The sequence below is a fragment of the Odocoileus virginianus genome, chromosome 12, assembly GCF_023699985.2.
Source record: "Odocoileus virginianus isolate 20LAN1187 ecotype Illinois chromosome 12, Ovbor_1.2, whole genome shotgun sequence".
Taxonomy (NCBI): Eukaryota; Metazoa; Chordata; class Mammalia; order Artiodactyla; family Cervidae; genus Odocoileus; species Odocoileus virginianus.
The window spans coordinates 48,137,815-48,164,647 of record NC_069685.1 but is presented as its reverse complement, the minus strand read 5'-3'; the positions used below and the strand labels follow the sequence as shown (position 1 = coordinate 48,164,647).

Here is a 26,833-nt window from a genome sequence, read left to right as displayed (position 1 = left end):
ACTTTCCATATTTAACTTTAACCCTTTCTTTCCCCATCTGTTAATCCAGAAAGCGCTTCACTATTGCTCTTTTTTCCTACTTACACTGAGCTGAATTATTTTCTTAATCTTAAAAGATGTCTTTAACCATTCAGAAATGTACAAAAATGACAAAGAATTAAGAGGAAAACAAATCTACAAGAATGGTCCAGTTCTCATATAATTCCTGCTCACGTTAAAAAAATCCTAAATTTTATAAACACTTGAAAATGCAAACAGTACAGAGAAGTGCAACATGCAAGATGAACATCTCTCCTCTTTCGTGCAGACCCTCTTTTCTTCTGCTGCTTGATTTAGCAAAATAAGACACAGGATATCCAGTTAAAGGTGAATTGCAGATAAACAGTATTTTTTTAAAAAAATTATTTGGTCGTTGTGTCATGTGAACTCTGAGTTATGGCATGTGGGATCTAATTCCCTGATCAAGGACGGAACCTGTGCCCCTTTGCTTTGGGAGCACAAAATCTTAGCCACAGGACCACCGGGGAAGTCCCATAAACAACATTTTTTTTTAGTATAAGTATATCCTGCATATTGCCTGGGACACACTTATGCTAAAATATTTTTTGTTGGTCTGAATTTCAGTTTTGACTTGGCACCCTGTCTTGTGCCAGGCAATCCTATCCCTTCCCTGCCTAGACCCTCTCTCCAATGCACATCTGTGGGGTACATCCTAGCAGTAGGATTGAGGGTCAGAAGAATCTAGAATTGAGACTGGGTTGGAGAAATTTATTGAAATAAATTGAGCACTGCAGTGAGCTTCATCCTGCTCATCTTCCAGGGAAACCTTTTGTTCAAGTGCTGGCAACAGCTGGATGCTTACAACAAAAGAAACAATCAACACACTGAAAAGACAACTTATAGAGTAGGAGAAAGTATTTGCAAATCATCTATCTGATAAAGGGTTAATATCTAAAATATCTGAAGAACTCCTACAGCTCAATAGCAAAAAAATCAAATAACCTGATTTAAAAATGGGCAAAGGTCTCAACTAGATATTTTTCCAAGGAATATATACAGATGGTCAATAGATACATTTAAAAATTTTTGCTCAGCATCACTAATCATCAAGAAAAGACAAATTAAAACCATAATGAAGAACCACCTCATACCTGTTAGGATGTCTATCCACAAATGTTGGTGAGGATGTGGATAAAAGGGAACCTTTGTGCATGGCTTCCCTCATAGCTCAGTTGGTAAAGAATGCCTGCAGTGAAGGAGATCCCAGTTTGATTCCTGGGTCGGGAAGATCCACTGGAGAAGGAAAAGGCTACCCACTCCAGTATTCTTGGGCTTCCCTTGTGGCTCAGCTGGTAAAGAATCTGCCTACAATGTGGAAGACCTGGGTTTGATCCCTGGATTGAGAAGATCCCCTGGAGAAGGGAAAGGCTACCCACTCTAGCATTCTTGCCTGGAGAATTCCATGGATTATACAGTCCATGTTGCAAAGAGTCAGACAGGACTGAGTGACTTTCACTTCCACTTTGCGCATTGTAGGTGGGAATGTAAATTTGTAAAGCCACTGTGGAAAACAGTGTAGAGTTTCCTCAAAATATTTCAAATAGAACTACCATACGATCCAGCAATCCCACTTCCAGCAATCCGACTTCTGGGTATATAGCCAAAGGAGTTGAAATCAGTATCTCAAAGATGCAGCGTTATTCTTATTATATGCTCATGGCAGCATTATTCACAGTAGCCAAGACATGGAAGCAACCTAAATGTCCACTGACAGAAGAATGAATAAAGAAACTGTGGCTTGTAATTCGATGAAATGGTATTCAGCCATGAAAAAGGAGGAAATCCTGCCATTTGTGACAACGTGGATGAACTTGGAGGCTGTTACCCTAAATGAAACAAGCCAGGTATAGAAGGGCAAATACTGCATAAAAGAATTGAACTCAGAAGCAGATGGTAGAATAGGGTTGGCCAGGGGCTGAGGGGAGGAGGAAACAGGAAAGATCTGTCAAACGGCACAAAGTTTCAGTTATACAAAAGGAAGATTAATTCCTGAAGACTTCCTGTACACCACAGTACCGGTAGTTAGCAACACGGATTTGTAGGTTTAAACCTTGGTTAAGAGGATAAGTTTAATAAGTGTTGTTATCACACCCCAAAATAAAAGAGCAGGAAGACACTTCTGTAAGTGATGGATATGTTTATGGCATCTAATTGTGGAGATGGTTTCAAGGGTGTATATTTATTTCCAAACTCATCAAGAGCTGATGTGAAGATCAACAGTTTTTTTTTTTTTAAGGGGGTGGGGACTTCCCTGGTGGTCCAGGGGTTAAGAATCCTCCTTCCAGTCCAGGAGACTTGGGTTGAACTCTGGATGGGGAACTAAGATCCACATGCTGAAGGACAACTAAGCATGTGCTCGGCAACTGAAGATCCTGCATGCCGCAGCAAAGATCCTGCATGCTGCAACTGGGACCTGACACAGCCAATAAGTAAATAAACATTAAAAAAGTTAAAAAGAAGGTGGATCATATTTAAGTGAGTGAGTAGAACAGGAAGACAATGAGTCACAAGATGGCAATGTTTTAGGAAATGGATTTTATTTGGAGTCTATGATTTGAATGATATTGAGCATATGTGTATGCTAAGTCACTTCAGTGGTCTGACTCTTTGCAACCCCATGGGACTGTAGCCTGCCAGGCTCCTCTGTCCACGGGACGCCTCCAGGCAAGAATACTGGAGTGGGTTGCCATGCTCCACTCCAGGGGATCTTCCTGACCCAAGGATCAAAACTGCGTCTCCTGTGGCTCCTGCATTGCAGGCAGACTCTACCACTGAGCCACCAGAGAAGCCCTTGAATGATATTGGCCACACTGAATTGTGAAATGACTGGCTCTCACTGAATCTCATCACAAAACGTAAGATTTATTAGCATTTGAAGAGCTGATGTATTTAAAATTCTCATCAGTCCCGGGATTTGCTCATGCTGGTTTAGTGGACCCAGGGAGCAGCATCTCTTTTCCATCTTCTCGGTTTCCTCCCAATATCTGGATAATCTCTGGGTCCTCTCTGGACGCTGGGCAGAAACCGCATGTCATTATCATCCCATTTGATCCGGTGTTCTCACACCTGCTCCTCCAGTGGCAGGTCTGGTGTGTGTATTTACACACCTTCCACTGTTTGTTTTCAGATCAAATATGTGCGAAGGAAGCAAAGGCCGTTCCTTGTTTGCTTTGCCTTGTGAAGCCCGGTCAGGTGATGGGCTGGACTCAGCACCTAAATGCACTCAGTGACCCCACCCCACCCTCCCTTCCCCAGGACCCACCAAGAACCCTTGGCCCCTTAACCATGCTTTTCAAACTTTCTCAATAATCACAGTCCATTTCAATATTCCAATCCATTACACTCACACACATGTACGGAGGTGAGAGTCAAAATATTTAACATCTGGTGGGGCCAAGAGGCTGACCCATCAGAATTTGGTCTTAAAGTGGAGCCAGGCCTTGGAAACCCCCTGCTGTGCCAGAAGTTAACCCTTTTGTTGCTGAATCTGAAAGGGGTTGTGGGGAGAGGGTATCCCAGGGCAGCAGGAGGAGGACGTAGTCAGGCAACAGTTGTCCCCCAACCAGTAGAAATGCATTTGAGTATTTTAACAATGGGTACAGTTGTAGTGCTGAATGCCAGCTGAATCTAAGCTTTGCCTATATATACATACCTGAAACAAAAGTTCCATAAAGCAATACTTACCTTTTCTGCTGTGATACTCTCTGATGTTGTTCTGTTTCATTCTGTTTTGTTCCGCTTCACCCCAGCCCATTCTTTTGGTTAAAAAAGTGCTGACCCAGAGCTTCTAAACTGATTTCACAACCCACTGATTGCTTGGGACCCACAGTTTGGAACACTTCTCTTTTCTGGTAGCTCTTAAACTTCTTCATGCTTAAGAAATAGCTGGGAAGTGTGTTACAGATGTAGATTCCCCATTCAAACCCTGCTGGGCTACAGCCTTCATTTCAGAAGTCCTTCAAGTCCCCTAAGTGATACTGATGAGGATGGTTTAAGAACCACTCTTGCAGAAACACATGTCCACCCTGGGATGTGAAACACAGACACACAGACATACACACACACACAGACACACACACACACATACATACATCCTTTTCTGGATTCTCTGTGTTTTTCTATTTATCTATGTGTCCAATCTATATTGAAGGAGGGGAGATATTTTTAGTTGCAAACAAGGAAAACTCAATTGAAAGTGGTTAAAACAATGCAATGGATTTATTGACTTATACTTGAGAGGTCCGGGGCTTCTGGCAAGGCAGAATCTCACAGCCCAGATGACATAGTAAGGACCCACTTTCTCTCTCTGCATTTGTCAGCTCTGCTTTCTTTGTCTTGGTGCCACCTTGGTCTGAATCCAGGAGCTACAAGATTACATGCTTCCTTGGTCATATCCAACAGGAAAACGAGAGTCTATGTAAACAGGCCCTCTGGAATTAGGCTAAGTTGTCCTTCTTTGATTTGATTTAAACACAGCATCGGTGTAGGAGAATGGAACATGGCTTATGCCAGTCAGACTCCATTCTAGAGCTGAGGATGAAGTTGGTCCCACATAAACCCTGGCTATTCAGGATGCTCTTTGGGAAGTGGAGGTTAGATGCTCCGGATTGCGAAGAGTCAACAATTGCACCTCCATTTACTGAGACCATACCTCTTTTCAAGAAAACTTTTTATTGTGTTTTGGAATATAGCCAATTAACATGTTGTGATAGTTTCAGGTGAACAATGAAAGAACTCAGCCATACATATGCATGTATCCATTCTCTCCCAAACTCCCCTCCCATCCAGGCTACCACATAACTTTGGGCAGAGTTTCACGTGTTACATACAGTAGGTCCTTTTTGATATCCATTTTAAACATAGCAGTATGTACATGAGAGCACACCTTTTTGATGATTACAGCTTTGTAGTATGTTTTACCATCTTGGTACTATCTTTTACACAATTTCATGGTTTTTCACTTTAGATGAATTTTAGCATCAGCCTTTCAGTTATATTAGGAGGTTTCTTGGAATTGCATTGAAGTTCTGGATTAAAGTGGGGGTAAAATCAGCATCTTTATAATGTTGAGCCTTTTAACCCAAAGAATAAGATAAGACTTTCCATTATTCAGGTCTACTCATATTCTCAGTGAATATTTATAGGTGTTCTCACATTGGTTTTGGGCATTTCTTCTAAATTTATGCCTCAGTATTCTCTGATTTTGTTTTTTACACAGATGGAACTTTTGGCCCCCTGATATTGTGTAATTGGTTGAGGCTGTCATAAAGGGAAGTTGTTGATGTTTGTGTATTTATCTTGTATCTGGCCACCCTACCAATGCTTCTTAGTTATAACACTTTTCTCAGCTGGTTCTGCTCATGGGAATCTTTGTCTCCTTTCTCTCAGATGTGCTATAGTTTGGCTCCCTCTCTCCTCCCAGGAGTCACAAGTAGTTTCTTTTCTTTTTAAGGTAACATTAAAAAATTTAAATTGATTGGCTGTGCTGGGTCTTCATTGCTGCACCCGTGCTTTCTCTGGTTGCAGTGAGCAGGGGCTTCTCTCTGGCTGCAGTGCAGTCTTCTCGTTGCAGTGGCTTCTCTTGTGGCAGAGCACAGGCCGTAGGGCACAGGCTCAGAAGTTGTGGTGCACGGGCTTAGTTGCCCTGGAGCAAGTGGAATTTTCCTGGTCCAGGGATCGAACCCATATCCCCTGCACTGGCAGGCTAATTTCTAACTGCTGGACCACCAGGGAAGTCCCACACATGGTTTCTTTAGTTCCCTCCACATCATCTTAGAGCTTGTTCCACTTTACTTTCCCTGTTTCATCCCACACCATCCACTCCCTACCAGAACCTCTCTATTCCACGAGTCAAAACCGTATTCAGCATCTTCAGATTTCATGGGTAGTGTGAAGTGCACATTTTCCCCTAAACCTCTCTTAATATATAAAATTCTTTGTGGGATACCACTGAGGACTATTATTTACAAGCTGCCAAACTTTGGGTAATAATTGTTCTCATACTTGGCATCCAGTTTAACTGCCTAATGGGGCCAGTGGAAATACCACTGTGTGTCTGGAAAGAGGAACTCTTTCAGAGGTTGGGGGAGGTTGTGATTTGGCCCTCCTTGTTAAAGCTCCAATAAACATTTTCCTGCCACTGCTTTTAGAGATAGAGAAGCAAGTATTTCATCCCCAAACTATTGGATTTTTTTAATTGCATATTTTACTCTCTGCAACAGGTCATGTAGCATAAAACAGGTACTTAGTTGCAGAAGTTCAAGTAATGTAAATGTGTTAATAATTCCCTCTTACAAGTAATGTAAGATGTTAATAATAGCCACCCAGGTAACAAGGAGTAACAGTTTAGTGTGTGTCCTTCTATGCCATGTTTGTACTTATGAGCTTGTTTAGCATGTTTTTTTTTTAAATCAAAGTATAGTTAATTTACACTATTGTGTTAGTTTCAGGTATACACACACTGATTCAGTTATACATATATGTGTAGATCTATATTGTTTTTTCAATTCTTTTTCCCTTATAGTTTATTACAAGATATTGAGTATAATTCCTTGTGCTATACAGTAAATCCTTGTTGTTTATCTGTTTTATATATGGTAATGTATATCTGTTAATTTATTCCTTTCCTCCTTCCCCCTTGGTAAATATAAGTTTGTTTGCTATGTCTATGAGTCTATTTTTGTTTTGTAAAGAAGTTCAAAAATAAAATAAAAAAAAGAAGTTCATTTGTCCTATTTTTTAGATTCTGCATATGTGATATCATATAAAACTTCTTTATCTAACTTACTTCACTTATGATGATCATCTCCAGCTCTATCCATTATTGGTTTCAATTTTTAAAAAACAAATTTGTTGTTGTTTGGTTGCTCAGTCATGTCTGACTCTTTGTGACCCCATGACTGTAGACGTCTCTGTTCTTCACCATCTCCCGGAGCTTGCTCAAACTCATGTCCACTGAGTCGGTGATGCCATCCTATCATCTCATCCTCTGTCATCCCCTTCTCCTCCTGCCTTCAGTCTTTCCCAACATCAGGGTCTTTTCTAATGAGTCAGCTCTTCGCATCAGGTGGCCAAAGTATTAAAGCTTCAGCTTCAGCATCAGTCCTTTCAATGAATATTCAGGACTGATTTCCTTTAGGATTGACTCGTTGGATCTCCTTGCAGTCCAAGGGACTCTCAAATCTTCTCCAACACCACAGTTCAGAAGCATCGATTCTTTGGCACTCAGCCTTCTTTATGGTCCAACTCTCACATCCATACATGACTACTGAAAAAGCCATAGCTTTGACTAAACAGACCTTTGTCAGCAAAGTGATGTCTCTGCTTTTTAATATGTTGTCTAGATATGTCAGAGCTTTTCTTCCAAGGAGCAAGCATCTTTGTAGTCACTATCTGCAGTGATTTTGGAGCCCAAGAAAATAAAGTCTCTCATTGTTTCCATTGTTTCCCCATCTATTTGCCATGAAGTGAAGGGACCAGATGCCATCATCTTAGTTTTCTCAATACTGAGTTTTAGCCAGCTTTTTCATTCTCTTCTTTCACCTTCATAAAGAGACTCTTTAATTGCTCTTTGCTTTCTGCCATAAGGGTGGTGTCATCTGCATATCTGAGGTTATTGATATTTCTCCTGGCTATCTTGATTCCAGCTTGTGCTTCATCCAGCCCAGCATTTCATGTGATATACTCTGCATATAAGTTAAATAAGCAGGGTGACGATATATAGCCTTGATGTTCTCCTTTCCCAATTTTGAACCAGCCTATTGTTCCATGTCCCATTCTAACTGTTGCTTCTTGATCTGCATTCAAGTTTCTCAGGAGGGAGGTTAAGTAGTCTGGTGTTCCCATCTCTTTAAGAATTTTCCAGTTTGCTGTGATCCACACAGTCAGTATTCTAGTCACTTTACAACCTGTTATTGTTTTTAATAGCTTTCAATTTTGGAATAGTTTTAGATTTGTAGGCAAGTTGCATAACTTTCATATAGCCCTCACCCAGTTTCTCCCATGGTACATTTGCTAAAACCAAGAAACCAGCTCCAACACATTACTATTAACTAAGTGAAGTGAAGTGAAGTTGCTCAGTCATGTCTGACTCTTTGCGACCCCATGGGCTATTGCCCTCCTCCATCCATGGAATTTTCCAGGCAAGAGTACTGGAGTGGGTTGCCATTTCCTTCTCCAGGGGATCTTCCTGACCCAGGGATTGAACCCAAGTCTTCCGCATTGCAGGCAGACGCTTTACTGTCTGAGCCACCAGAGAAGCCCCATTTTACTATTAAATAAACGTCACCCTTTACTCATATGTCACCAATCTCCCCCCCCCCACCAAATCCCATCCAGGACACTACACTGTATTTAGTCATCATGCCTGCTTAGCCTCCTCCAATCTGAGATGGTTCCTTAGTCCTTTTGTGTCTTTCATGACCTTGACACTTTTGAAGAATACTGGCCAATTATTTTGTAGAATGCCCCTATATGTGTCTTTGATTTATTTCTCTTGCTTAGACTGTGAATGGGTTTGAGGGAGGAAGAACACAGAGACAAATTCTTATCACATCATGTCAGCACTGCATATGATCAGCTTATTACTGATGAGGTTAACCTTGATTGCATGCTGATTTTTTAAACTTTAATTTTTAATGTAATTAAAAAAAATTGTCTGTACCAGGCCTTTGCTGCAGCACACAGATTCTCTAGTTAGCAACATGCAAGATCCAGTTCCCTGACCAGGGATTGAACCTGGGCCCCCTGCATTGGGGGTGAGGAGTCTTAACCATCAGGGAAGTCCTTGTTTTTTTAACTGCCTCTTCAAGTCAACACATGTGCCTTGTGCATTCATTTTAACAGCTGCATAATATTCCATGGTGTCAATGAAACATGGGTCATTCAAATCTTCCAAAGTTCTCATATAAACGTGAGGATAATGTGAAAACTCTCAGTACCTGGATGAGTGATTCTCAGTACCTGGATGAGTGATTCTCTCTGAACTGGAAAGACACCCATGTGTTTGCTGTGGGTGAGATTTAAAACTGGACGGGGGGGGTGGTCCCAGTGCAGGGGAGAAGTGCTAGACAGTAGCAGGTGTCCCCAAGGAGGGGAAGATGGGTCCACAGAGGTCACTGGAACCAAGTGGGGAAACCTCCAGGAAGTACATAAATGACTGTGAGAATGCTTGGGTCATAATGATGTCTTGAGCCCAGACAAGGAAAGAAAATTATTATAAATGGTGAAGATGGACCATGGGGAAGACTTTGAAAGGACTGGGCGAAAGCCTAGCTTGATCCAGGCACTGGAGGTAAGGCAACGACGGAAGAAGGAACCTATGGAGGTCAGGAGGTCTCTGCCTTTTGTCATATCATGTGTACCACCTCCGAGGGGATATGCCAACCTGTTGGAACATCCTCTTGGACAACATGCATGCTACTCCCGGTGGGTGGAGGGTACGTCCTGCAGAAGTGATGGATCCATATAGTTTCTAGATGTTGTTTCGTGTGTAGGGCTGGGATTCCCCCTTCCCTTCCACTAGATGGAGGCCATCTATCCCACCTCTTAGGAAATCTGGAGCCTATGTTCCGTCATGACTTTGTCATTGAGATATGTTTTCATGCACAGTTGACAGTCATCCAGCTTTGGGAAATAAAAAGTTGAGGGTCACTGCAATTTCCTCTTTCTCAACCAAAGAGGTGCCTTGGATGTTTGTGGCAGGGAACTCCCTCTGCCAGCCCCGTAGCTACTGCCTGATTCCTTTTCTTCTCCACCTGGCCCCACCACTCCCGTCCCAAGCAGACAGAAACCAGATCCCAACCACCCCCATCCCCCCGCCCCCACACACAATGACATTTCAAATCAGGAACACATGAGACTTTGTCTAAAAAGTAACTGATGTCAGAGGAAGCACGATGCCAATTCAGTGATCTCCATCCCTCCTGGAGGACAAAGCTGATTTCAGACCTAGCGACTGCATTTTTCTCTGTGGATTTCATAGATGTTTCCTGAAGGCAAACCCACCGTCAGCCGGCCTTTCTGATATACGGTCAGATCTCTCAGTGATGGTACCTTGCTGCTTCTCCAGTTTGGTCCTGCGGACCTTCTGCCAACAGAAACACATCCATGGTTCCGTGGGGGGTTCTGCACATCGCCATCGGACTTTATCAAGCAGCCTCGTGCCTGAAAGGTTACTAGCCGCAGCATCAGCGGTTCTTGGACTATCAGCTCTCACCCCACCTGTTGGAAGAAGAGTGTTGGTGTCCCTTTCAGATGTTTTGATGAGAATGTGTTAGTCACTCAGTCATGTCCGACTTTGTGATCCCATGGACTGTAGCCCACCAGGCTCCTCTGTTCATGGGATTCTCTAGGCAAGAATACTGGAGTCAGTAGCCATTCCCTCTTCCAGGGTACCTTCTCGACCCAGGGATCTGAACCCTGCATTGCAGGTGGATTCTTTACTATCTGAGCCACCAGGGAATAGCTTATTAGGCAGATGGGCTTAGGTTAAACTGCTTCTGCCACTTCCTAGCTAGGGAGCCTCAGGTGGCCTCCTAAGCAGCCTTACCAAGTTGTTAATATATATGGGCACCTGAAAAGCCAGCATTAAAAATAACACCCACCTTCCATCATTCTTGGGATGATCAGATGAGGTGAGGAATACAAAACACCGAGGACAGTCCTTGGCACGTAGTGAAAGCTTATTTTGTAACAGTGCCAGGTTTGGGGGTGGGATCTAAGCATACCCAGTTCTGTTCGGGGCCAGCTGTGAGATTTTGTGCAAGTGGTCCTGTGGTCTAGGATTTAGGACTGATTATGGGATGATATGGTGACATTATTTGGGGATTCTATGAGATGTTCTGCATCTTAAGGGCTCAGATGTCTGTTTCTTTGGAGCAGTATTTCCATATCACTGCATGGGAAGGAGATGAAAGAAACCTAGTACAAGCTCTCTCCCTGTCTGTCCATATCTTCCCGTGTTGTCCGTATGTCCATCTCGGTCTCTCCTCTTTCAGACCCACTACTGAATCAGCCTAAACTTTCCCTGGCCCCATGTGTCTTCCATGTGACACCAGCCTTTTCTAAGCCCAGGCAGAACTCAGAGTTTGTTACAGAAACACCCCAAATGTCTGCACATGCTTGTCTCTGAATCAAGACAAGCCAGGAACTTGCACCCATTTTGACTGTATCATTGAGGTTTGATCGGATACAGACTGGCAAGGCAAAGCTCTGTGTCAAGGCGAAAGAATTGGTAAAAGATGAAGTTCACATAATTTGCATTTAGAGCAGTTAGTTTCCCTAGGCTCCTCTGTGCATGGAATTTCCCAGGCAAGGATACTGGAATGGGTTGCCATTTCCTTCTCCAAGGACTCTTCCCGACCTAGGGACTGAACCTGTGTCTCTTACATTGCAAGTGTATTTACTGCTGAGCCACCAGCGCCGAGCACCTAGCCTGCAAAGGAGCTGAATATTGAACTCATCGGCTTGAAAGTTTGTAAGGGCAGGGTAGATGGAACTGTTAGTAAGGAAGATGCCTGAGGCAGAACATCCTAATTTTCCACCTAATAGCTGTGTGCCTCTTCTATGCCCACCCCTCCCCCACCCAGGGTGGGTAAATCCTGATCCACTGATGGAAACATGTGGCTCCATCCCATTTGCCTGTTTCTGGTTTAGACAGGGACATGTGACCAGTTCCAGACAATGGGGTGTGAGAAGTCTCCTGGGGGCTACTGGGAAAGGATTTTTTTGCTCCTATAAAGAGACACAAGGAGGCAGCCCCCTTTCCACTTCTGGATGTTGTGTGTGGATGTTTGCCTGGAGCTATGGCAGCCACCTTGAGACCATGAGGGGTGACTTTGAGGACGACAGTCAGAAAGATAGAAAGAATCTGAGTCCTTGATGCCATCAATGAGCTATTGAATTAATCTACCCCAGAACTACTCTACCTCTGGGTGTCTTCCTTAGGGAGATGTCTCCAACATTGAAACACTTTTGTTTGGGCTTCCTGCTACTTCCAAAGACATGCATGCTGACTGATTCAATAACTACAAGTCACGTGGGACAGAAGTAAGAGGTGTGACAACTGGTTAGTTGGTTGTGACCAAGTAGAATCCCATACTAGTTGTCACTCATTATCACCTGCTGCATCAGCCTGTGCCCATAGAATAAGAAGTCTGCTGCCTTTAAAATTAATATTTATTTGGCTGTGCCTCGTCTTAGTTGTGGCATGGGGGGCTCCTTTAGCTGTAGCATGTGGGATCCAGTTCCCCGACCAGGGATTGAACCTGGGCCCCCTGCATTGAGAGCACAGAGTCTTAACTGCTGGACCACCAGGGAAGTCCCATCACCTGCCTTTTCTTATAGCCTGATCATAAGCACACACCTTCCCCAGCCTCCGTGAAGGAAATGAGCTTCTTCACGAGGACCCCATGGGGAGTTTCAAGAGGAGCTCCCCACAGAAGCAGCATAACAGGAAGAAATCACTCAGACTCTTTCCTCAGACCTTCTAATCTGAAGGCCACCTTCTCTGTTTGACAGAGGAAACATAAATACCAGCAACATGCTATTGTCTTGGGGAACCAATGAGCTAAAGATTGTTAAGTGCTGAGGACAGTGTCCGGCACATAATAAGCAATCAGTAAGGGATTTCCCTGGTGGTTCAGTGGTTAAGACTCCATGCTGCCAATTCAGGGGGCATGGGTTTGATCCCTGGTGGGGGAACTAAGATCCTGCAAACTACACGGAGCAGCAAAAAAAAAAAAAAAGAAGAAGAAGAACTCATAAGCAATCAGTAAACATGGCTGTTGTTATGACTAATCCTTCTCTTTGACATGCGACGTCTTAAGCAGGAATGCATTTATCCCTACACATCACTCAGTCAACCTGTAATGCTTGAGTCCAGGATCACTGGGGCCATACTGGAGGCTGGCTGCCACACAGGGACTCTATTGGCCACTTATATATGTTGTTTCTAAACCTCATTCTCAAGTATTAGAGGGATGCCTTCTAATCCTGGCATCCCCCAAGGGAGCCAACCTGAGGAATGTCTCCTAAGAGGACTAAATACCTTGACAAAGGAAGGGAAAAGGGTAACGGGACAGGGAAAAGAAAAAGTGAGAAGAGGTGGACAGAGAGCAGAAGGGAAGGAAGGAGGGGAGAAAGAAACAGTAGCCCATGTCCAGGAGAGGGGAGCAGCGGGTCCACGGGGCCGTCCTTGCTCTGGTTTGCAGAGAACATTCCCTGGGGTGGGGGTGGGGGCTGGGTTCAGATGTGGTCGTCACTGGTCTTTAATTCCTGGCAGGCTTCCTGCCCTAGAGACAATGGGGTGTCCTAATTGAGAGCAACCGAGATGCAAGGGCTTTTGCCACATAGATTGTTGCCAGGGTCTCCTTCTTCCTGTGGCTTCTGTTTTTCTTATTAAACACTGCTTCTAAATTGGTAGCAGAAAGAAAGACAGTGAGGCGGCCCAGGGAAAGCATGAGTCTTCCCAGTCCTGGGCTCACACCCCGCGAAGGAGAGCCGCAGGTCTCCGCATCCTGAGATGCTTTCTGGCCATGTAGCTTAGAAATGGCCTGGCATGCAGAGCTGGGCCTTTCATCCAAATGTCCAGATTAATGTTACCTCTGAGTGTTCGAAGGAGCCGTGAGGTCTGACTTACTCACAGCCCTTTCTTCCTGGCTGAAGCCCCCCGTAGGTCTCTCTGTTGTTCTGTCCAGGGAGCTTCTCAGCAGGAAGAGAGAAGCCTGTTGTAAAAGATTCCATGAATTGATGTCAGCTCAGCAGCCACGAGGAATATTGGGCCACACGAGGCATGTCCTGGGACCCTAACATCTTTTCCACCACTTCCTGAGTGGGAAAGTAAAGGGAAGAGGCAGGAATTTACATTCTGTGACAAAGTGCAGAGGCTGCAATGAGGTAAAACACAGCAGCCAAGGCAGTGGGAGCTGGCCCAGAGGCTTGGACTTGCTGCTTGCATCCTGGGAACCAGTCCCCGCCCACCCCGGGCATCCCAGGGTTAATGCTGCAAGACCCGGTCTTGCACATGACTTTGGGGTGACCTGGAGAGCTGGCAGCTAGTCTGTGAGGGTCATCACATTCCCAACAGTAGCTGTGTCTCCAACCACACAGAGCTGTCACATTTAAATGTGAATTCTCTGGCCTTTCCAAGCTCAAGATCAAGGCTCTCCCCATTCTGCCTCCCTCTCTCCCCTGGGGTTGGTCTGAGGTTAACCTCGGTATTGGTGATGAGGCATCATTTGAATGACTCTGGGAAAAACTCTCTGAGTCAGTGACATCTAGTTGCCTACCTAAATAGCCATTCTTTCCTTCTTCCTCAGAAGGAGTCCGGATACTGTGCCCAACCACAAACTGCATTTCTTGGCTTCCCTTGTGGCTAAGTCTGCCCTTGAGACTGAGTTCTGAACCAGTGGAAGTGGAAGTGTGGCATGGCACTTCCAAGAAGTCTTCTTAAAGAGAGCTGACTCAGCTGGGAGGAGAGCCCTTTCTGGTTTTTCTTCCTATTGCCTGGAAGGTAGGCTTGATGGCTAGAGCTCCAGCAGCCATCTTGGACCATGAAGTGACCTTGAGGATGGAAGCTACATGTTGGGAGAATGAAATAGAAATATAGAAGGAGCATGAGTCCCTGATGGCATCATATTGCCACCATGCCAGTCTTTGACTGCCTATTTACGAGCTTCTTTTAAGTAAGGAAGAAATAAAATTGTATCCTGTTCAGTCTACTGATAGTTTGGATTTTCTGTTATTTACAGCCCAAAGTACTCCTAACTGATATACCTATCAAATTTCCCCTCTCTTATCCAGGTGCCACTGTGCATGGAATTCACATATGAGAGACGCATCCTTTTCTGTTAAGTTTTCCTTTTCTGGGAACATCATCTCAGATGAAAATAGAAGCAGGGGAACCAATGAAGTTCACCTTGGAACGTGCTGAGTTTATTTCTCTCCTCCCAGGCTGTGGTCTCTTCCCTTTCCTCACACACTGGTTTGCTTTTAGTTTGCTGTCAAAGAATTTCCCCCTAGCTGGTAAGTCACTACATCTTATGGGATATTTGGTTTCAATCAATTTGTCATTTCCTACTGTCACTCCTATTAGTGACAAACTTGTCATTATAAATCCTATCTTGAAAAAAATTCTTGATTCCACATCCCCTTATAACTATTGCCCAATTTCTCTGTTGCCCTTTATAGCCAAAATTCCAGAAAGATTCATCCGTACCAGGAGTGCCCATCTGGGAACTCCAAGAAGCAGCATTCACATCATGGCCTGCATCAGCGGTACCTCTGTGCTGTGCAGTGTGCAACTTGCAGATCTCTACGTGGGAGGCTGGGACGATGCTCAGTAACTCCACTGCCTGAATTACCAGGCTCTTTTGAACCTAATCTTATCGAGCATTTCTTTCACCACTCCAGATAAACAGCTCTTGTCGAGGTTCTCAGTGACATCCATCTTACCGAACCCCAAGGTAAATTCTCAGTCTTCACCTTACCCTGTTTAGCGGCAGGCAGCGTTTGTCAATCACACCTCCTTCTTTTCTGTTTTAATGTTTATCTATTGTATCTTTGGCTGCACTGGGGCTTCGTTGCTGCCCACAGGCTTTCTCTAGCTGTGGCGAGTGGGGGCTGCTCTGTTGTCGTGTGCAGGCTTCTCACTGTGCTGGCTTCTCTTGTTGTGGAGCACGGTCTCTAGGCACACAGGCTTAGTAACTGTGGCTGGAAGGCTCTGGAGTGAGGCCTCGGTGGTGGTGGTGCGCAGGCTCAGTTGCTCTGTGGCATGTGGAATCTTCCCTGACCAGGGATCGAACCTGTGTCCCCTGCATTGGCAGCTGGATTGTTATCCACTGCACCACCAGGAAAGTCCATACCTCCTTCTTAAAATGCTTTCTTCCCCTGGCTTCCGAGGCTCTATTCTCCTACTGCACTGGTTATGACCTTTCAGCCTCATTGTCTTCCCCAAACATCACTGTTTTGTTTATTGCTAAATTCTCAGCATAAAGAATAGTGTCTGGCACACGGCAAGCCTTCAATCAACATGGCAGGCATTGAATGAATCAATGCATAGGGGATTGTATCTAAAGGAGTGAATGTCAAATAGTGGAATTTCAGGCACTGTGATAAGAGTGCTGGTATTTGGGGGCAGGATAGTTATTTTTACTAACTTCTAAAATGCCATGTAGGGGGCACAGGAAGCTATGTTTTTTTCTTTACATCAGAATAATAGGTCAGTTCTTGTGTCTAGGTGCTGGGTTGAAAACACAGGAAATGCATTTTTCACAATAGCCCGGATGTAGAAACAACCTAAATGTCCATCAAGGGATGAATGGATAGAGAAGGTGCGTTATATAATGCGCAATGGAATATTATTCAGGCTCTAGAGAAACAGGAAATCCTGCCCTTTGTGACATCATGAATGGACCTTGAGGGCATTAGGCTGAGATCAGTCAGACAGAGAGAGATAAACTGTATAATCTCATTTATATGTGGAATCGAGAAAAGTTGAAGTTTCATGAGTTTTATGACGCAGAGAAGAGAATGGTGGTTACCAGGGACTAGGGGATTGGTAGAATTAGGAGGATGTTGGCCAAAGGGTACAAACTCCTAATTATAAGACAAATATGGGGAATTCCTTGGTGGTTGTGTGGCTAAGACTCTATGCTCCCAATGCAGGGGGCCTGGATTCAATCCCAGGTCAGGGAACTAGATCCCATATGCCGCAACCAAGAGTTCATATGCCTTGACTGAAAGATCCTGCATGTTGCAACTAATTCCTGGCACAATCCACTAAAGAAAGAAATACATTAAATACCAAAAAAAAAAAAAGGACAAATTGGTCTGGAAATCTAATGTACAGCATGGTGATCACATTATATACTTGAAATTGCTATGATAGTAGATCTTTAATGTTTTCACCGTGAAAACGATATGGTGGGACTACCCTGGCGATCCAGTAGTTAGGACTCCTCACTGTCACTGTTGAGGGCCCAGCCTGCATCCTTGGTCAGAGAAATGAGATCTCACAAGCCTCATGATGTGACCAAGAAGAAAAGAGAAGAAAAGAAAAAATAAAAAAAGGAAATGGCAATTGTGGGTGTTGGCTAATGCTTTGGGGGTGATCATTTTGCAACATACAAGTGTAACAGATCAACACATTGTACTCTTGCCACGACATTGGGCCCACCCAGATAATTTTCCCATCCCAAGATCCTTAACTGAATCACAGCTGCAAAAACCCTTTTGCCACCTAAGGTCCTTGTGCTGTGATTAGTCTCTCAGTTGCATCTGACTCTTTGTGACCCCCTGGTCCGTAGCCCGCCAGGCTCCTCTGTCCATGGGGATTCTCCAGGCAAGCATACTGGAGTGGGTTGCCATGCTAGCATACTGGAGTGGGTTGCCATGCTCTCCTCCAGGAGATCTTCCCAACCCAAGGATCGAGCCCAGGTCTCCTGCATTGCAGGCAGATTCTTTATCAGCTGAGCCAGGAAGCAAAGGGTCAGAAACAGTTGCCGAAACCTGGGATTGAACCAGGGACCTTTAGATCTTCAGTCTAATGCTCTCCCAACTGAGCTATTTCTGCCACCCGTTCATAGGTCCATACACAATGCCATTTACAGGTTTTGGGATTGGGATGTGGACATCTTTGGGGAATTATATATCTGCTACACTTCCTGATCCTGAATCTTACAAAAAATATTTATTTATTTGCCTGTACAAGGTCTTAGTTATGGCATGCACGATCTTTGATCTGCATGTGGCATGTGGGATCTAGCTCCCAGACTGGGGACTGAACCCAGGCCCCCTGCACTGGGAATTTGGAGTCTTAGCCACTGGACCCCCTGAGAAGTCCCCTAATCCTGGATATTTACTCCAGCATCCCTTTCTCAGTGAGGCTTATGCTGACGACGCAGGCCTCCTGCTCTATCTTTTCTTCTAACAAAGTATGCAATTGACTAATACCTGGTGAATATTCCCTGTTTACCTCACTAGACTGTCAGCTTTAGAAGGGCAGGAACTTGATCATTTTCTTCACTGCTTCCTCTCCAGCACCTGCCATATAGATGATGCTTGGTAAATGTTGGTCAAATAAATTATAGAAAGGAAAAAAGCCAATAACAACAGCCAACCCTTTTTTAACCTGAGTTTGAGCCCCTAAATGGAGAGTTCTCTCACATACGTTAAATTGGGTCAGGGAATTGATGCAGCCAACCAGCCCTTTAAACCTTGTGTTGGGAGACTGAGAGCCTCACGCAGGGTGTCCCAGGCTGCCACAGAGGCACAGAGGAGTCACAATAGCACAGTTGACAGAGGCTCAGAGGAGCTGAACAAGGATGCTCTTCCTTGAAAGAGACTACGAGAGCGATTAGCCAGTGTTACCCACAAGCGCACCTAGCTCAGTCCCCCAACAGACGATTCCCGAGCTGGCCACCCTGTGCCGCTCTGGGATGCACGCTAACCTTGGGAGCAGTAGGCTGGGGGGCCCTGAGCAGCTGGCCCTGGGTCCCTGGCTTTCTCTGGTTCTGTTCTTTCTAACTTTCAACTTGTGGCTTGGGACCTTTTTTCCAGTGATAGTACCAGGAAATTCCTTGAATTCGAGTGATGATGTGTTATTTTCTTTCAAGAGGTTAACTCTCAAAATCTCTGTTCTCTCCATTTCTGCCATCTCGGGAGCATTTGGCCGTTTTTAAAGATGGAATCTGTTTTATTAGTCTTAATCTTATGCAGTTGTTTCTTCCAGCTCAGCGCTAGACTGTCAGGGCATCCTACAAAGGTTTGGCGGGACTTCTAGGGAAAATGCCTGCTGATGATAGAATAACACAGTGCCTTGGCCAACTGGATTCCCAAAAATGCACCCTCTGACAGGGCTTCCCAGCCACTGAGAAGCAGTTGCTGGGGGCTCAGCCTGCAGCTGACGCTGGAAAAAGAGAAGAGAAAAAATGGGAGGAGTGAGGTGGGTTCAGGGCAATTTTTCTGCACAGTTCCTGGAAGCTAGGTTTGGGTGTATCTGAATGAGATGGTTCCTGTTCACATCAGGGGAAGAAAAAGAACTCAAAAGACAGAACAGCCACAGTGGACAAGCAATGAAAAGAAACAGTGAACCCTTCTAATGAGAAGCCTACAAACACCCTGAGAATTCATCTCACTCTCCCCACCCCCTGGCTCATCATTTTACTGGCTTTCAATTTTTTTTTTAATTGGTCAAGGTTTTATTGTGACCCATAAATTCTTCTTTTTTGATACATATATATATTATGAAATGATTATTACAATCAGGTTAATTAACATGTGCATGTATCTCTTCCCTCTTGAGCATCCTGCTTGAGCTTCTCCCCCACCGCCCCTACTTCCCACCCCTTCTAAGTCATCACAGAGCACCAGCTGGCTTTCAAGTTTTGGGAGCAGTGAAAACTATATCACAGAATCGGGAGTCAAGACACTCAGCATCTAACCCAACTTTGCTCCAAAGATGAGCCATGTGACTTTGGGGAAATTGCTTACCCTTTCCATCATCATCTATACAATTAAGGACAAATAATTATTCTGGCTTCTGAAGTTAAGGGGAAACTCAAATGAGATAATATACATCATCATCATCATCACTATTGTTGTGATTCTAATATCAGAGATGGAGAAATGGGGCTGGCTGGGGAGAGAGCCTGGAAACTTGGTATCTTGGGTCTTTATTTTAACTTCCAGAAGTCTTGCTGCTTTCTTCCTTTAAAGTGTCTCATCTAAGTTAAATTTAATACATTTAGGCAGTTGTTTAGAATTTGGAAGAGATTCACCAACATGGCAGAACTTTCATACCTGAATCAAACAGTGCCTTCTTTATAGAAGTTCAACTCCTCCAGGAGCACAACCTCTAACTGCAAGAGGTTCATGTCTTTACAAAGATGCAGATTTGGATATAAGAAAAGGATTCTTAACTAGGGAGATGTTTAGAATAAGTATTTCAGGGTGTGCAAGTACACAGCTGGTACATTTTTTTCAGTGAATGAGGAAACAGTTTGGCCGAGGGGAAAGCAATATTTCACCACTGAGGTATCCAACTAGAATCTGACCCTCATTGCTCCCCATATCCCAAATCCATGCCTTTTGTCATGTGACTTTGGAGTCCTTCCTATAAAGGTGGCATTTATCTTTTGGAACTTTCTGCTCTAGGGTAAGATGCTTCACTACTTTGATTAAAAAATTTTTTTAAATATAGAATATTTATTTATTGGCTGTGCGGGGTCTTTGTTGCTACACTCGGGCTTTCTCTAGTTGAGGCAAGCGGGAGCTCCTCTCTAGCTGCAGAACATGAACTTCTCATCGTGGTTGGCTTCTCTTATTTTGGAGCATGGGCTCTAGGCGTGTGGGCTTCCATAGCTGCAGAGCATGGTTTTAGTTGCCCCTTGGCATGTGGAATCCTCCCGGACCAGGGATCGAACCCGTGTCCTCTGCATTGGCAGGCGGATTCTTAACCACTGCACCTCCAGGAAAGTCCCAAGACACTTAGCTACTTTGGGGATATTTTCTTATCCATTCAGTGAGGACAAAAAAAGCCCCAGCCCATGGCAGTGTCGTGAGGGTTAGAAGCAACACATGCAAGTGGCCAGTGGAGCCCCTGTGTGGCAGCCAGCCCCCGGTAGAGCTCCAGTGTCCTGGCCTCCTGGTGTTCCCCTCTCACTCGGACTAGGGCTGGGCTGTGAAACCAGTGCGGAAATGCCGATGCGTGACTTCCAAAGCTAGGTCACAAAAGACACTGCCGCTTCCGTCTTGGTCTCTCTTGGATCCTTTGCTCTGGGAAAAGCAGCTGCCCAGGAGGAGGACACTCAAGCAGCCCTCTGGGCAAGTCTGCAAGGCGAGGAGCTGGGGTCTCCTGCCAACAGCCAGCACTATTTGGCCAGTCGCGTGGAAGAGCCAACTAGAAAATGGGCCCTCCAACCCCGGTCAAGCCTTCAGATGTCCACAGTCCTGGCCAGCCTCTTGGCTGCAATCACGTAGGAGACCCTGAGCTAGAACCACCCCGTTCAGCCACTCCCAATTCCTGACCCTCTCAAACCGGGTGAGACTGTGTAAGTGTTGTTATTTTAAGCTGCTAAGTTGTAGGGTAATTTGTAACACAGCAATAGGTAACTAAAATACCCTGGCACATGGTTTACATAATAAATGATCAGTGATAGGAACTGTTTATTGAGTTTCCATTATGTGCCTCACATTCAGCTTGAGGCTCTAGAAATGAACTGTATATACTGGGTTGGCCAAAATGTTCATTCATGTTTTTCTATAAGATGTAATGGGAAAACCCCAACAAAATTTTTGGCCAACCCATTACATCATCCCTTCCTTTAAGATACTTAGATTAGCAAAGGGAAGAGTAATGGGCTCCAAGGTGGACACAGGTGCCCTTGGTACTGAAACCTGCCCCCTGGAAATACTGTTGAAGGAAAGTCCTCTGGAAATCCCAAGTAGAGGAACTATAATACCCGAATTGATTTTAACGTCTTTATGTAATGGCAATGTGTCTGCTTCTCTTACAGAAGAAAATTAAGAACAGAATTCCTTTTATTAAGCAAATTTTGATATCCTGCAATCTGACCAGGACAACACCCACCCACAGAATATGCTGGGGTGTTCTTAAAGTCAGTGAGGCTGATTTAAATGATGCACTTGAGTTTGAATTATAAATGAGAGCTGTGCTTAGGTGTGTGCTTAGGATATAACCTCTGTCACCACTAGGTGGCGCCCTGGAGGTCTTGGCTTCCTCCTGGGGCTGTTGCCATCCTCAGTGGCTCTCTGGTTGTGCACATTTTTGGTATTTTTTAATCATGCCAGGCGTCTTGCAGGATCTTTGTCCCCCTACCAGGAGTGGAACCCAGGCTCTCGGCAGTGAAAGCGCGGAGTCCTGACCGCTAGACCACCAGGGAACTCCTATGAGTTGGATTAGCTTTGGAGGCAGGGGGAGTCTCCAGACTGTTTCCCTGAAGTTGGTTTTACCGGCCTCTGGAGGTTCTACTTCCAGTGGTTTCAATAATAATAACAACAACACAACGAGAAGGCAGCCCTTTGTAGACCAGACACTAATATACATAATACATACTATATATAAAATATAGCACAGTTGACCCTGGAACAACATGGGTTTGAACTGCATGGATTTCTTTCCGTGATAAATACTGCAGTACTGCATGGGCTCATGGTTGCTTAAATCCCCTAATGTAGAGTGGCGGATACGACAGCCCAATATAAATCATATGTGAATTTTCGACTTCATGGAGGTTTCTGGTGTTCCTAACCTCTGCTGTGGTTCAATTTTTATGATATATAATGTTTGGCATAGCATACTATATAATTGGGCTTCCCAGGTGGTGCTAGTGGTAAAGAATCCGCCTGCCAATGCAGGAGACACAAGAGATGAGGGTTCGATCCCTTGTTCAGGAAAATCCCCTGGAGGAAGGCATGGCAACCCACTCACGTATTCTTGCCTGGAGAATCCCATGGACAGGGTAGCCTGGTGGGCTATAGTCCATAGGGTCACGGAGTCGGACACAACTGAAATGACTTAGCATGTCTGCACTATATAGTTATGTATAGTAAGTATACTGTATATAATTTTATATATACTATATGTGGTATGTAATATATAATATGTGCAATAAGTGATGTCTGAATCATATGAAATAATTATTTTCAGTTTTTTCACATAGTATTATTTTATTAAGGCTTATTCATGTCCTTAAATACTCCTTGGAAACTTGATTTTAATTGCTATTTAGTATTAAAGCACATGGAAATACCACACCTTATTTGTTTACTATTCTTTTTTGGGATACTGAATTATTTCTCCTTTTTTAACATTACTATGTTGCAGTATAATTCACCTGTGTGAACCTTTGCTTATGTCTTTGATTATTTCCTGACACTAGATTTCTAGAAGTGGGATTACTGGACCAAAGTGTGAGGACATTTTCAGGGCTTCTTTTGTTACCACATTTTTTCTAGTGGAAAAGCCAAATTATAACCCCACAAGTGTGAGTACCCATTTTTCTGTATCCTCACTAACACTGTTTTTTAAAAATTATTATGAAATTTTTTATTAGTTTGGTGAGCTTTTAAAATATATTGTCTTACTTATGTGTTTTTGCATATCTTTAATCATGCAGGTGACTTTTTTCATTCATCTATTAAACATGTGCTTCCCTTCTTTTACAAAGGCCTTTTGTTCTCTGTTAGAGTGATTGCCTATTTTCTTATTTTGTGTGTGTGTGCTTTATTTATTTTTAATTGGAGAATAATTGCTTTACAATATTGTGTTGGTTCTTATTTGTTTTTAAGAACTTTTTATATATGAAGAATATTGATCATTGATCCATCATCAGTATATCAGTGTGTTTGCTTTTAAATTTTATTTGTAACATTCTCTGGTGTTCTGAGGTTTTGCTTTAATATAGCCAAATCTATCAATCACAGATTTCTTTCACTGGTGCTTAAAAAGCTCTGTCCTATCCAGAAATCAAATAAGTATTCACCTTTATTTTTTCCCTGCTTGTTTTGGAGATTTATCATTATTCTTCTTTTGAATTTGCTTCTTTTATCCATCTGGATTTTATTTTGGTTTATGATGTTGAGGAGTCAACATTATTTTTTTCCCTAAGTACCTAACCAATCGTCCCAGCACCAGTGACTAATCCCTTTTTTCTGCATTGATTTGTAATGCTACATTTATGGTATATTAAACTTTTATACAAGCTGGATCCTAGTACATATAAAATCTACATTTTTTGGTACTGTTTATTCCTCCAGAGAGATGTTTTTAATATACATGGTCCATGCCATTTTCCTTCCACGACACGCCCAGCTCACATCCTTTAGTATAAAATCCAGACTGCCTGCCCCCACCCTGCCCACCAGTCTCCCCTGCTCTGTAGCTCTTGTCCCACAAGGGGGGCCGTGTGACTCCACGATCTACCCACCTCGTCAGACCTGGTCCTTTTTTCCTCCCACACCCCTGACACCCTACATCCAACCACTCCACCATCCTTGGTGTGACCACTGGGCTTCAGCCTTGGAAATGGCAGCTTCCCAACCACCCCCCTGCCCAAGCTCCCTACTCCCTACTTTTACTTCCCTCTAGTCCATCCTCCACAGGCAGCCACATCCATCTTTGTGTAAGCAAGCATCATGTGTGTGCATCCCCTAAACACATTCCTTGAACAGAGCCTGGCAACCATGAGCTACCCACAGAAGAAAGCACATGGCCCCGAGCAGAGCCCTGCGCACGCTGCAGCGCCCAGTGAGCATTGATGAATGCGCGCTGGCGGGACCTGTGTGGCAGGCCCCGAGATTCCTCCGGGTGTCCCAGCACCCTGCCCCAGCCCATGCCCAAGCATCTTCCTCTCTTGGGAGCACCCCCACCTCTCTTCTTACACACTGCCCCGTCCAGACTCAACCCTGGCTCTCCCCTCTCTAGAGGCTTCCCTGGGGTCACCCGGGCCCTTTCTGTCCTCCGGGGCCCCCACGAGCTTTGGTGTCACAGACACCTCTGCTCACTGCTGTTATACTTGGATGTAAGAGGAGCCTGTGCTTTCCCAGCCATGAAGAGCATCGTCCCAGGACAAACCCTAGCTCCACTATCTGGGGCTCTGTGACCCAGGGCAGGTTACTCAACCTCTCTATGCCTCACTCTGTAAAAGGACAAGGGTAACGTTGAGGGGTTATGGTGAGGATTAAATGAACTAATACCAGCGAAAGGCTTTGAACACTGCCTGGATTGCTAAGCGCCTTGTACTCTTGGGGTATTATTCTTTCTTTTATCATTAGTTTTCTTCTTCCCACATCTTCAGGGCAGGTACACAGCACGTAGGTGTTAAATAAGGGAAACAAGGAGGGCAGAGGGAAAACAAGAGGACAGAAGAGAGGCAGGCGGGGCGGGGGTGTTGGCCTTCCCTGACCACCACCCCGCTCCTGGCTACTCCCGTACATCCCTTCCCTGGCTGGTCACCCATGCCGCTCTGTACCATTAACTCTTTTTTTTTTTTTTTTTTTTTTTGCGATTTAAAGTAATTAATTAATTATTTTTTGGCTGCGTCGGGTCTTAGTCGCGGCCCGAGAACTCTATCGCTGTGGCGCTCCGGTTTAGTTCCCCGGCGCCATATGGGATCTTAGTTCCTCAACCTGGGATCGAACTCCCACCCTCTGTACTGGAAGGAAGATTGGACCACCAGGGGAAGTCCTCTGTACTATTAATTCTTGGCACCTTATCTCCTGGTGGGAGGCGTCTTCCGCCTGTATCTTCAGTCTGGCTGCCATGGGCATTTCATGTTTGCTGGATTGAATCAGAACCAGGAACGGAGGGGCCGCGTGTCCAGTAGGGGGCGCTCACTGCCGGGGATGCCCAGTTTGGGTCTCCACTCCAGGCGCGGGACCCGAAGAGCTGATGACAGAAACAGCTATGGAGATTTGGTGTCGCGGTTACCTCCGTTCACTGCACTTACACTTTGATGCAGGGGGGGCCGTGGTTTTCCAGCCGTAGAGAGCAGCGTTTGAGCCCTCCCGGCGTGTCACACCCTGGGTTAGTCCTTCACCTGCTTTCAATCCTCACAGCAAGCTCAGGAGCTGGTTGTAGGCACCATCTCCTTATACAGATGAGGCCACGGGGGCAAGAGAGGCGGAGTAACTTGCCACATCACTCAGCCAGCATGTGTCAGAGCCGGCATTCCCAAACTTTTCCTTTCCTGACCATGCAGGACACCTCAGTGGCGTAGACCTACCTACCCAGGCAAAAAGAGATCTCACAGGGCTTCAGGATTCACTCCTTAGGTGGACTTTGAAACCATTGCAGCCTGAAGCTTTGAGGGCCCCATGCCAATGCCTCGTGGCTATGTGGACATCATAATAGTGCCTGGGATCCAATCTCAACAAACACTCAGTTGTATTTATAATACATAATACAGTAAGTCCCCCACGTATGAATGAGTTCCATTCCAAGTGCATGTTCATAAGTCCAATTTGTAAATCCAGCGAAGTTAGCCTGGGTACCCAACTAACACAGTCGGCTATATAGTACTGTACTGTAATAGGTTTATAATACTTTTCACACAAATAAATCATTTAAAAAAACAAACATAAAAATAAAACATTTTTAATCTTACAGTACGGGACCTTGAAAAGCGCAGTACTACAGTACGAGAGCTGGCATCCGGAGCTGGCACTGAGTGAAGAAGCAAGAAGAGTTACCGACGGGAGGAGGAAGTGGAGGCGGACGGTGGCAGAGCTGAAGGATCGCCAGCAACAGGAAATGGACTTCAGTTCAGTCGCTCAGTTGTGTCCGACTCTTTGCGACCCCATGAACCGCAGCATGCCAGGCCTCCCTGTCCATCACCAACTCCCGGAGTTTACCCAAACCCATGTCCATTGAGTCGGTGATGCCATCCAACCATCTCATCCTCTGTCGTCCCCTTCTCCTCCTGCCCTCAATCTTTCCTAGCATCAGGGTCTTTTCCAATGAGTCAGCTCTTTGCATCAGGTGGCCAGAGTATTGGAGTTTCAGCTTCAACATCAGTCCTACCAATGAACACCCAGGAGATCAGTGGAGAAATAACTCCAGAAAGAAGGAAGGGATGGGGCCAAAGCAAAAACAACACCCAGTTGTGGATGGGACTGGTGATAGAAGCAAGGTTCGATGCTGTAAAGAGCAATATTGCATAGGAACCTGGAATGTTAGGTCCATGAATCAAGGCAAATTGGAAGTGGTCAAACAGGAGATGACAAGAGTGAACATTGACATTCTAGGAATCAG

At 44.7% G+C, this 26,833-nt stretch overlaps 1 protein-coding gene and 2 non-coding genes across 8 annotated transcripts in view; 1 reads left to right on the top strand and 2 right to left on the bottom strand.

Moving 5' to 3' along the window:
* Positions 1-26,833, top strand: part of RFLNA (refilin A) — a 270,973-nt gene that overhangs the window by 112,853 nt on the left and 131,287 nt on the right. The window lies entirely within an intron of this gene.
* Positions 12,306-12,378, bottom strand: TRNAE-CUC (transfer RNA glutamic acid (anticodon CUC)). The gene has a single exon. It is a non-coding gene; the product is annotated as a tRNA-Glu (tRNA).
* TRNAF-GAA (transfer RNA phenylalanine (anticodon GAA)) lies at positions 17,560-17,632 on the bottom strand. Its single transcript has one exon. It is a non-coding gene; the product is annotated as a tRNA-Phe (tRNA).